Raw genomic sequence first — 9,631 nt, forward strand, 5'->3', positions numbered from 1 at the left:
GCATATTTCAAAAGGGTCCAGAAGGGCCAGCTAGACCTTTAGTGTTCTCTGCCACTTCCTACAAAGAAACCTAAAAATCGTCTTCTGAGTGGGAAAAGGGACTCCCTGCACTCACCAAGGCAGTTAAGGAGGTGGAGAGGTACGTACTTTGCCAGATAGTGCAAGGCCCTTTTCTTCTTCTAATTTTGATCCTGAAGGGTTCAGCTCTGTCCTGGTGGTGAAGCCCAAAGTGGCCACCGTGTGGAAGTATCTGCCTGCATATAAAAGGAGTTAGTCCATTCTAGAAGGAGTTAGACCATTCAAAACCAACTGATATTAGACTTCATATTGATAGAGGAGAAAGGCGTGTGTGGACTAGTGAACCCAACAGGGGATGAGTGTTTTGTCCACATCCTGAACGTATCAAAACCACTTCAAGACCAAATCAGGGAGATGTAGAAAGCTGCCAAAGGTTCAGGATGGATCCTGAGCTGCTGTGGGCCTCTCTCTTGCTCCTGGAGCTGTGCTCAGGGTCCCCATGGGACAGTGTGGGGCTGCCCTGCCCACATTGGGACAAAGCTGGGTGGGGCTGGGAGATGGGGCCATCCCTGCAGCCCTGTGTGACAAGGCCCGGCCTCACAATGGGACACCCGCTTTATAGGGAGGGCTCCCTCTCCCCACCGCGTCCCCAGACCACACTTCCCGGTGAGGCCAGAGGACGGGTAGAGCTGCTCTTGGAGCACTGTGCTCTGCAGGACCTGCCCTGCTGCCAGAGGGAGGCCGCAGGAGAGACCGGGAGACGCCGCTTGGAGAAGTGGCCACGAGGAGGAGGACAAGGAGGGGAGCAGCAGAGGGCCTTTCCAGGAGGACCAGCACCTCTTCTGTAGTTGCTGCAGTAGCAGGGGGCAAAGATGATGAAATACCTGCTCTTAAGCTCCCTGGGGCCTGAGAAGCTCCCAACCCTCAAGGAGCTCACCACAAACGGTAAGGCCCTGGGGCATCTTGCGGGAGTACTCTCAGAGCCAAACTGAATTGGAGACAAGCTGGGGAAGCCCTGAAGCTGGGACTGTGGCGGGGATCTTCTGGAGGGGACCAGTGGCTGCAAGGAGAGTCCAAGGAGAGCCCGATGGTGCCCTGGGGCTCAGAGGTGGCTTTGGTAGCCCAGACCACTTGCCGCTGCCCATGTCAAAGGGGGGAGGGATCCTCTTCCTCAAAAGCCTATGGGTATCTGCTTTTCCTTCACAGACCTGTCCTGGCCATGGGGTGGGCTTCCTGAAGGCAGCGGGCGGTCAGGAATGCAGCTGGGCAGCCCCAGAGGGGCAGTGTTTGCCCGGGGTGGGGCAGGTTTGAGTGTCCTCCACAGTTGTCTCCGTGGGTATGGTGGGTGCTGCAGAGCTGGGCGCTGCTGACTCGGAGCATGGTGTGTCTTTGCTTTCCAGAAATCTGCCGAGTGTGGGCTGCCGCATCGAGGTACATCCGCAGACAGCTTGCGCAGAAGAAGGTGGGCTTTGCCTCCTGCCCGTGTCCATCCTGCCCCTCTGGACCTCCGGAGCGGGCAGGGCACAAAGCACCATGCTGCGCGCCGTTCTAGCGAGCGGGAAAGAACGACGCACCAGTATGATGCAAGTTCAAATCCAACTTTATTAATCAGGCTGCGTTCTTATATATTCTTTCTGTTCTCCTGTACACGCGATCACGCGCCGAGCACGCAAGATAGAGCCAGCTTGATTGGGTAGCACGCGTTGTCCACGTCCTTAAGTGATTGGTTAGTCTAGAAAGATGCTATAGGCATATTATTCTTGCTATCAGCATTTTCCCATCCGCATTTTCTTACTTTTCTGCTAACTTAAAATGCAACTGTATCCGTTAGTTTTAGCTCATGGCCTTGGTTCACAAACCCTGGTATTCATTCAGTATCGCTAAGGCCCCAACATCTTCCCCTTTCTTTTTAAGTAATGCATCAAGGCTCCGCGACAAACAATTTTGAAAGCACTGTAAAACACATGGGATAACCATTAGCAGAACACATACAAAAATCAGAATAGTAACCCCTTGTTTACACAAGTCCCATCCTGTGATTCCCAGAGATGTAAACCATGCATCTAGTCCACTGATTCCTTCCTTCACATTTTTCACTCTATAACGCAGTTCCTCAATCTGTTGATAAATACTTTTCGAACGATCCGAAAGGTTCATACAGCACATTCCTTCAAACTCCTTACAACCATGACCATGAGCTAGCAAAAGAAAATCAATAGCGGCACGGTTTTGTAATACTTCATGTCTTAAACTATCTACATCGCTAGCAAGTCCAGAGAGAATGTCTGAAGTAGTATTAAATTCTTTTACTGCCCAACATGCTAATCTTTTAATTCTGTTCCAATTACTTGCAGCCATTCCTCCGGGTAGAAACCAGGACAAAGCTACAGTCGTACTTAGCTTGCCGAGGTTTACTTTATCATTACAATTTGGATTTAATTGACGCAAGGATCTCTTGGACCTATTGTATGGCCGTGTCATCACGTCCCTCATGTGAGGTGCAAATAGTGTAAGCTTCCTATGCTCGTGCAGACTGGTGGAAAAATGCATGTGACTCAGTGGCTTGTTTGACAGCACTCCCAAGTATAACTGGGGAAGTTACTTGTTGATCAATATAGGCATTTCCCTCATGTAAAAAACCTGGAAACTGCAAATGACTTCGAATATGTGTCGCCCACCAAGGTTGCTTTCTGTAGGCTAACTCATTCCATAATTGTGTAAGTAAAGCACTTATAACAGGATTAGAAGTAGAACCTAATAATGAGCGAGATATGCGGCTAATAACTACATACTGAGAATCAATGACTAAATTGATAGGTTCTTGTCTAAAATCTTGAAAAGCTAACAAAACAGCTTTTAGTTCTAACACTTGTACTGATCCTGATGCCTTGCATATTTTGTGTTGCCATTCTCCCAGAGTATTAAAAGCATAGCCAAATTTTTCTGTTTTGCTACTAGCATCAGTAAATACTGTCCTGAGGATCTACGTGATGCAAATCAAAATACTCAGTTAGGTTAAGCAAGTCCATATATACAAAATCATCCGAACCTTATTCAGAGTCATATTGCTGATTACTTTTCACCATAAGTTACAAACGACAAAGTTCGCTTTGTGTCTTCAACCCGTGTTCATGGAATCCGTGGGATCAGCATCACTCGCCCACTTGTCATCCCTTGTTATCCAAGGCCGGATCCACTTGGCCAGAGTCCACTTCGTCGAACCGTCTGTTAAGACACATGCATAACCCCTTCCCCATGTTAGTAATTGGTGTGGACCTTCCCAGGCCTGTGTTACAGGATTAAACACTTCAACAAGAATTTTTTGATCAGAAAAATCATTGGCATTTTTTATATTGAAATTAACTGTTTACAGGTAGCATTGGCATTCTGAATGGCAATCTCCTTGGTTAATACTGCTTTTAATTCTGGTGTTACATTAGGGGCAATTTCGATAGCTTCCCTCAATCTGTCTACAAAGGCAAGAAAAGACTCGTTCGGTCCCTGGGAAATTTTTGTATGGTGGGTTAGGTGCATTCAATTGCGGAAGTGCAAGGAATGCAGTTAAGCCAGCATTTTTTGACAATTGCAAGATACGAGTATGTAATGCTGCTTGTGCTGCCGTATCCTGAAAATGCCCAGTCCCCATAAGAGCATCAAGGGTAACCACTCTCAGCAGGTCATCTCTGGGCAGGTTAACATTTTCCAATTGTTTAACCTCTAGTTGTTCCTGCCATTTAGCCATCCATAACATATACGTAGTAGGGGACAAGAGTAATTCCATAATTGCTTTCAAATCAGTGGGGACTAGTTCAGTGTATTTAATAAGTGCCGAAATTTGATTCCTCACTAATTGGTTTGTATGCCCATACTGCATTACAGTCTTTTGTATTGACTGGACTAATTTCCAATCTAGTGGTTCCCAGGTAGGGTTTCCCTGTCTAACAACCACCGGCGCTGCCACAGGCTCAAAAGTGAAATCCCCTTGAATAATACAATTTTCAACCATTCCCCGATAACGCTTTAGTGGGTCAAAGTTAGGATCTTTAGGTACCAGTATCCCGTGATCATTGTCACTCCCCAATACTTCTTTTCCACCCCAGACTCTCACCCGATTGTTATCATTCCCTCCCTTAATCCCAACATTTTTAGAAGTTTCTACAAGTTGCTTATCAATGTTATTCAAACCCTCAACTATTGCTTTATGAGCTTTTTCATACGCCTTTTTTACATGTCTCTTTTTTGAATCGCGATCCAAGCGCTCCGTCTGGTGAAGTAAGTCCGTCATGATTCCCTTTTGATCCTGGAGTTCTTTTTGCAGCTTGCTATAAGGATCTCGCTGTGAATTCTCCTCATCGCCGCTGTAAAGATCACTGTCCTCGGGAGGGAGAGGAGGCAGGTCGAGGAAGTCGGGGGGGGGGAGGAAGGTTGAGCGAAATGTCCTGATCCGTCTCCATCACCTCCGTGGGAGGTGCCGTGGGCTCCGGGCGGGGGAGGGGGGGGGGGGGGAGGAAGGTTGAGCGAAATGTCCTGATCCGTCTCCATCACCTCCGTGGGAGGTGCCGTGGGCTCGGTGGCACGCAATTTAATCGGTTCGTCCAGCAAACAGTTTTCTTTACTCGCCACACCCACAGGGCCGTTTTTCTCCTCCTCCTCCTCCGGAATCCAAGGTGGCAATTCATCATCCAAACCCCACGCAATTCTTTCCGAGAGCGGCATGACTGGACAAGCGACAGGAGGATCATTCGGGGGATCATTAGTCAGGGGACAGACCCCTTCCGGGCTGGCAATATGACTGCCGCGTTTCTTTTCATTATCATCAGAAGCCCGTACTACTGCCTTAACAGCTGCAGCAACTTGAGCCTCCCCATGTAGCTGTTCAATCATAAGCCGTACAGTTTTATAAGTCTTAGCTAACTTTTTTGCTACTTTTGATTCCACTTGGACATCCTCCCAGAGCTCCTGTCCTATCTTTTGCCACGAAGTAGTATCATAAGCGTCCTGAATTGTAACCAAGAGTCCTTTTCGCCGACTCCAAAGCAATAATTCAACTAAATCAGTTTTTGATATCTGTGCTTCCGTTTTTTCTGCTAACTTCATTAATAATTGCTTGTTCTACTGCTGATGCAGCATTTCCCATCCTGCTAAGTTTCCTGACTCACCGGTCAGCCGTGCACGACTCCGCCTTTCTTCGGGCGCCCAGCTTATTTCTCTGCTGGCAGCAGGATCCTGGCTTGCTCTGCAGTGTGGTGTTCTAATCACCCTTTCATCATCACGTCGGGGTCACCAGATGCTGCGCGCCGTTCTAGCGAGCGGGAAAGAACGACGCACCAGTATGATGCAAGTTCAAATCCAACTTTATTAATCAGGCTGCACTCTTATATATTCTTTCTGTTCTCCTGTACACGCGATCACGCGCCGAGCACGCGAGATAGAGCCAGCTTGATTGGGTAGCACGCGTTGTCCACGCGCCCTTAGTCCTTAAGTGATTGGTTAGTCTAGAAAGATGCTATAGGCATATTATTCTTGCTATCAGCATTTTCCCATCCGCATTTTCTTACTTTTCTGCTAACTTAAAATGCAACTGTATCCGTTAGTTTTAGCTCATGGCCTTGGTTCACAAACCCTGGTATTCATTCAGTATCGCTAAGGCCCCAACAGCACCATCCCCAGGGCCCCGGGAGTCACGCATCAGCCTTCCCACCCCAACGCTCCCTCTTCTTGCTTGCCTTTTCAGACCGTGGAGATTGGAATTGGGAGGTTTGGAGTGGTCCCAGCACACGCCACGGTGGGAGAGGACGAGGTTTTGCCTCTTCAGAGACCCGTCTTCCAGCTCTCCAGACTTATGAAAAAATTTTACAAGCTCAAGTGTGCCAAGGCCAAAATCCCTGGTAAGAAGACGGGTGCTTGCCCTGCACAGCCCGTGCGGTTGGCTTGGTGCCGACAGCTCTGGGACGTGGCCAAGCAAAGGCTCTCCCAACCTGGAGAGCACTGAGCGTGGGCACACGTACGTACAGCAGCCTGGGGAGCCAGCCTTATCTCCCCAGCTCGCCCTACGCTCCAGCTGGTTGCTCGCAGCAGGAGGCAAAGCTTCTCTGTGCCTTCTCCTGGCCCTCAGCTCCATTCTGGAGCTGAAGTGGGGGCATCTCTGGCAGAGCATAGGTCGAGCTCTGGGCGCTGATGGCACCTGGGCTCAGAGTTGGCTGAACCACGGTGGGAGTGACTTGGTTGCTTTGCCCTTCTTCCCTAGAGGGGACACCATCCGTGGAGCTGGACTTTGAGCAGATTGCTGCGGACATCCACTTCCGTCCCGAAATCGTGGAGCAGTGCGTCCACGAGACGCTCCTTTTCTTCTCTGGGGCTCTCCGAGACCGCAAGGAGGTGGAATTCACCTTCAGGAGCATTGGCATCCTGGCTGTGAGAAGAGGAGTGGTCAGCATGACCTTCTTTGATGACTGCCTGCTGGAGCTGGATGCCACCGGGAACATGCTGGCAGCTCTCCATGGGGTGAGCTAGTGGTTTCTGCGGGGTTCCTCCTCGTGACTCTGGGGCAGTGCTGTCAAGGTTCTCTCCAGCTGCTTTCTCTTGGCTGTGGTCTCCTGCCTCACCACTTGGCCTAGACACGCTCTCCATGGCCAAGAGTCGGTAGCCCCTCAGCCCCTTGAAGGGAGGGTCTACTGGCCCCAAGGGGGTGCGAGGCCTTCTGAGAGGCAGCCTTTGTGTCTGTGACCAGCAAGGAGTATTGCTGCCTTTGTGTGCAGCTGTGTCCTGAGCTGTCTCTGTCCCCTTGCAGGACTCCAACATGAGGAGGATTGTGGCCTTCCCAGGCAAACACCAGTTGGCTCGGCTCAGTCAAGCTGGGGTCGTCACGCTGCCAAGGTGAGCGGGATGGCTTCTGCTGCCCCAGGCTGGCGAAGGGAGCAGTTGTGCGGGCCCCGCTGTGTGGGCAACCTCTTGCCAAAGATGACAGCCAGCAGCCAGCAGCTTACTAGCCTCAGCCCCCAAGGGAGCAGGGAGCCCTTTTGCTCATGAGGCAGGTGCCTTCTGGTTTCTAGGCTTGCACTTGAGACCCCGAAGCAAGAATCGATCCTGGCCGTCTCGATGAAGCCCAGAAGAGAGTCGGCGCCATGGGGCGGTGGTGCCCGCAGAGGTAATGCCCCAGCTGAGTGCTGGCAGGGGGCTGTGGGGGCTCCTCTCTGGCCCCCAGGCTCCTGGTGACGCTGTTGGGTTCTCCTGCCCCCCACTTGCAGTAAGCGTGCTGGATCCGGTGTTCCTGGCGCAGCGCAGGGTTTCTCTGGCCAGGCAGCTGGCATGGGAAGACCTACAGGCTCGACCCAAGGAGGGCACCCGAGCCAGGTGAGCCTCCTGCTGGAGCGGTGTGGCTGGCAGCGCAGGGGCACATGGTGCCCTTCTGGTAGCACGAGTGAGATGTTTCCCTCGACCCTGACGGTGCCTGTGCTGATGCCAAAAAGCCCCCAGAGATGTTGGCCTGCTGGACACGTTGTCCTCCTGCCAAATGACCTGGTGGTGCCGGGGAGGTGGCTCCGCCTGGGCTCCCACAAGCTCAGTCTGCCACGTCTCTTTAGATTCCTGCTAACAATTGGGCAGAAGTCCCAGGAAGAGCTGAAGCATCCCAGAGCCGACGCTTGTCCACGGGGGCATCTCCCTGCCTGCGTTCCTCAGTCCTCGGGAGTGGTACGCCCTAGGGATCTGACAGCCCCGTGTCCCATCATTTTGGGCTCTGGGCTGGGGCAGAAGAGGCAGCGAGAGCTGCCCCCGCTGTCCCAGCCCTCCCGCCCTGCCCAAGCCCCAGGAGACTAACGCTGTGTGGGTGATGTGTGCGTGGCCTCCAGGGAACGAGTTCCCCCAACACCAAGAGGGCAGAAAAACGGCTGCAGCTGCTGATGGCGTCCCGGCGCCGAGAGGTGGAGGAGGAGGTCTGGCACCGCTATCTTGCCCACAGGATGGGGCCTGGCACGGAGCGAGGCTGGGTATGGCAGGCGCTTGACAGCCCCCAGGAGAAGGGCCTTTCCCCTGCCCGCTCCCTCGGAGGGCGGCAGGGAAGGTCTCCGACCCTGTGCAAGTCCCATGCCCGGGCTGAAGCCGAGGCAGCAGCCCCTGCTCTTGGTGGCAGGGCTTCAGGAGAGTCTCTTCTTGCCTTTGCAGATGTCCTGCCCTTATGTCTATGAGGACCCCTATTGCCCTCCCCACCTCCGCAGAAAGGCCTACGCCGAGAAGCTGAAGGAGAGGCGGGAGAGGGAGCCATGCCAGAGGCCTGCGGGGCCGCGCGCCTCTGAGGGGCAGGCAGAGCTGCGGCTGCCAGGCCTGGCCCAGGAAGAGTAAGTGTGTGCCGGCTCCTGCAGGGGCCGGGGAAAGCCTTGGGTGGCTCCCAGCCCTGGAGGTGTCCGGGCTGAGGAGGAGGGGCTGGCCCACCTGCTGGGCTCTGCCTTCCCAAAGCCGGCAGCCTGTGCTGGCCCTCCCCGCACAGCCGCTCGCTCACCCGCAGACACCACGGCCAGCAGCGGGCCGGCCTGGGCAGCACCTCCCGCAGCCGCTGGCCTGAGCCGAGCCTTGGGGCGCCGCGGGCCCTTCTGCCCGGCCGGGGAGCTGAGGCCCTTTCTTTTGTGTCTCTCAGCACGGAGGAGCCGAGGAGGCTGATGGAGGTGCGCGGGAAGGCCCTGGGACGGCCGGCCATGCCAGGAAGCAGCCGGCAGCCCCGCAGAGAGCAGCCGCAGGGCCCTTAGGCCTCCCGGCGGGCGGCCCTTCCAGCGGGAGAGCTGGCGGCAGCGGGTGGCGGGGCCAGGAGCGCCTTTGCGGAGGAGAAAGTGCCAAATAAAGGGCTCTGGTGCCGGTGTCCGGGCTCAGTGACCCTGCTGCTCCCTGCCCTGCCTTTCTCTGCGGCCAAGGGGACACTCGCTCGGGGTTGTGGGGGCAGTGGGGCCGGGGTCTCTGGCACTGCCAGCCTGGACTGAGTGCCCATGCAGGCAGATGAGCCGTGTCTCTGCCGGAGCACACGGCCTGGGGCTGCTGGGAGATCGGGTGGGACCTGCAAAAGGTCATGGGCTTCTTCTGTGTGTGCCCCAGAGCTGGACCTGGCTCTCCAGCTTGGGTCTTAGCAGAGCAGAGCGGGAGAACCACCTCCCTCGACCAGCTGGCCACATTTCTGGTGATTCAGCCCAGGTTACTCTTGGCCTTCTCTGCTACAAGTGCACACTGTCAGCTCATGTTGAGCTTCCCGTTGACAAGGCCTTCTCTCAGGGCTGTTCTCCTGCTGTTCTCCAGCCAACCTGTATTTGTGCTTGGTATTGCCATGACCAAGGTGCAGGATCTTGCACTTGGCCTGGTTGAACTTCACGAGGTTCACACAGGCCCACCTCTCAAGCCTGTCCAGGTCCCTCTGGTTGGCATCCATTACCTCCATTGACCACTCCTCACAGCTTGGTGTCAGTGGCAATCTTGCTGAGGGGGCACTGAATCCCACTGTCCATGTTGCTGACAAAGATGGTAAACAGCACTGGTCCCAGTACCGCCGCCTGAGGAACACCACTCCCCACTGGCTTCCACTTGGACATGGAACTGTTGACCCCAACTCTTTGAGTTGGGGTTTGGGACTTGG

The sequence above is a fragment of the Calidris pugnax genome, unplaced genomic scaffold (genome assembly GCF_001431845.1).
Source record: "Calidris pugnax isolate Ruff unplaced genomic scaffold, ASM143184v1 scaffold326, whole genome shotgun sequence".
NCBI lineage: Eukaryota > Metazoa > Chordata > Aves > Charadriiformes > Scolopacidae > Calidris > Calidris pugnax.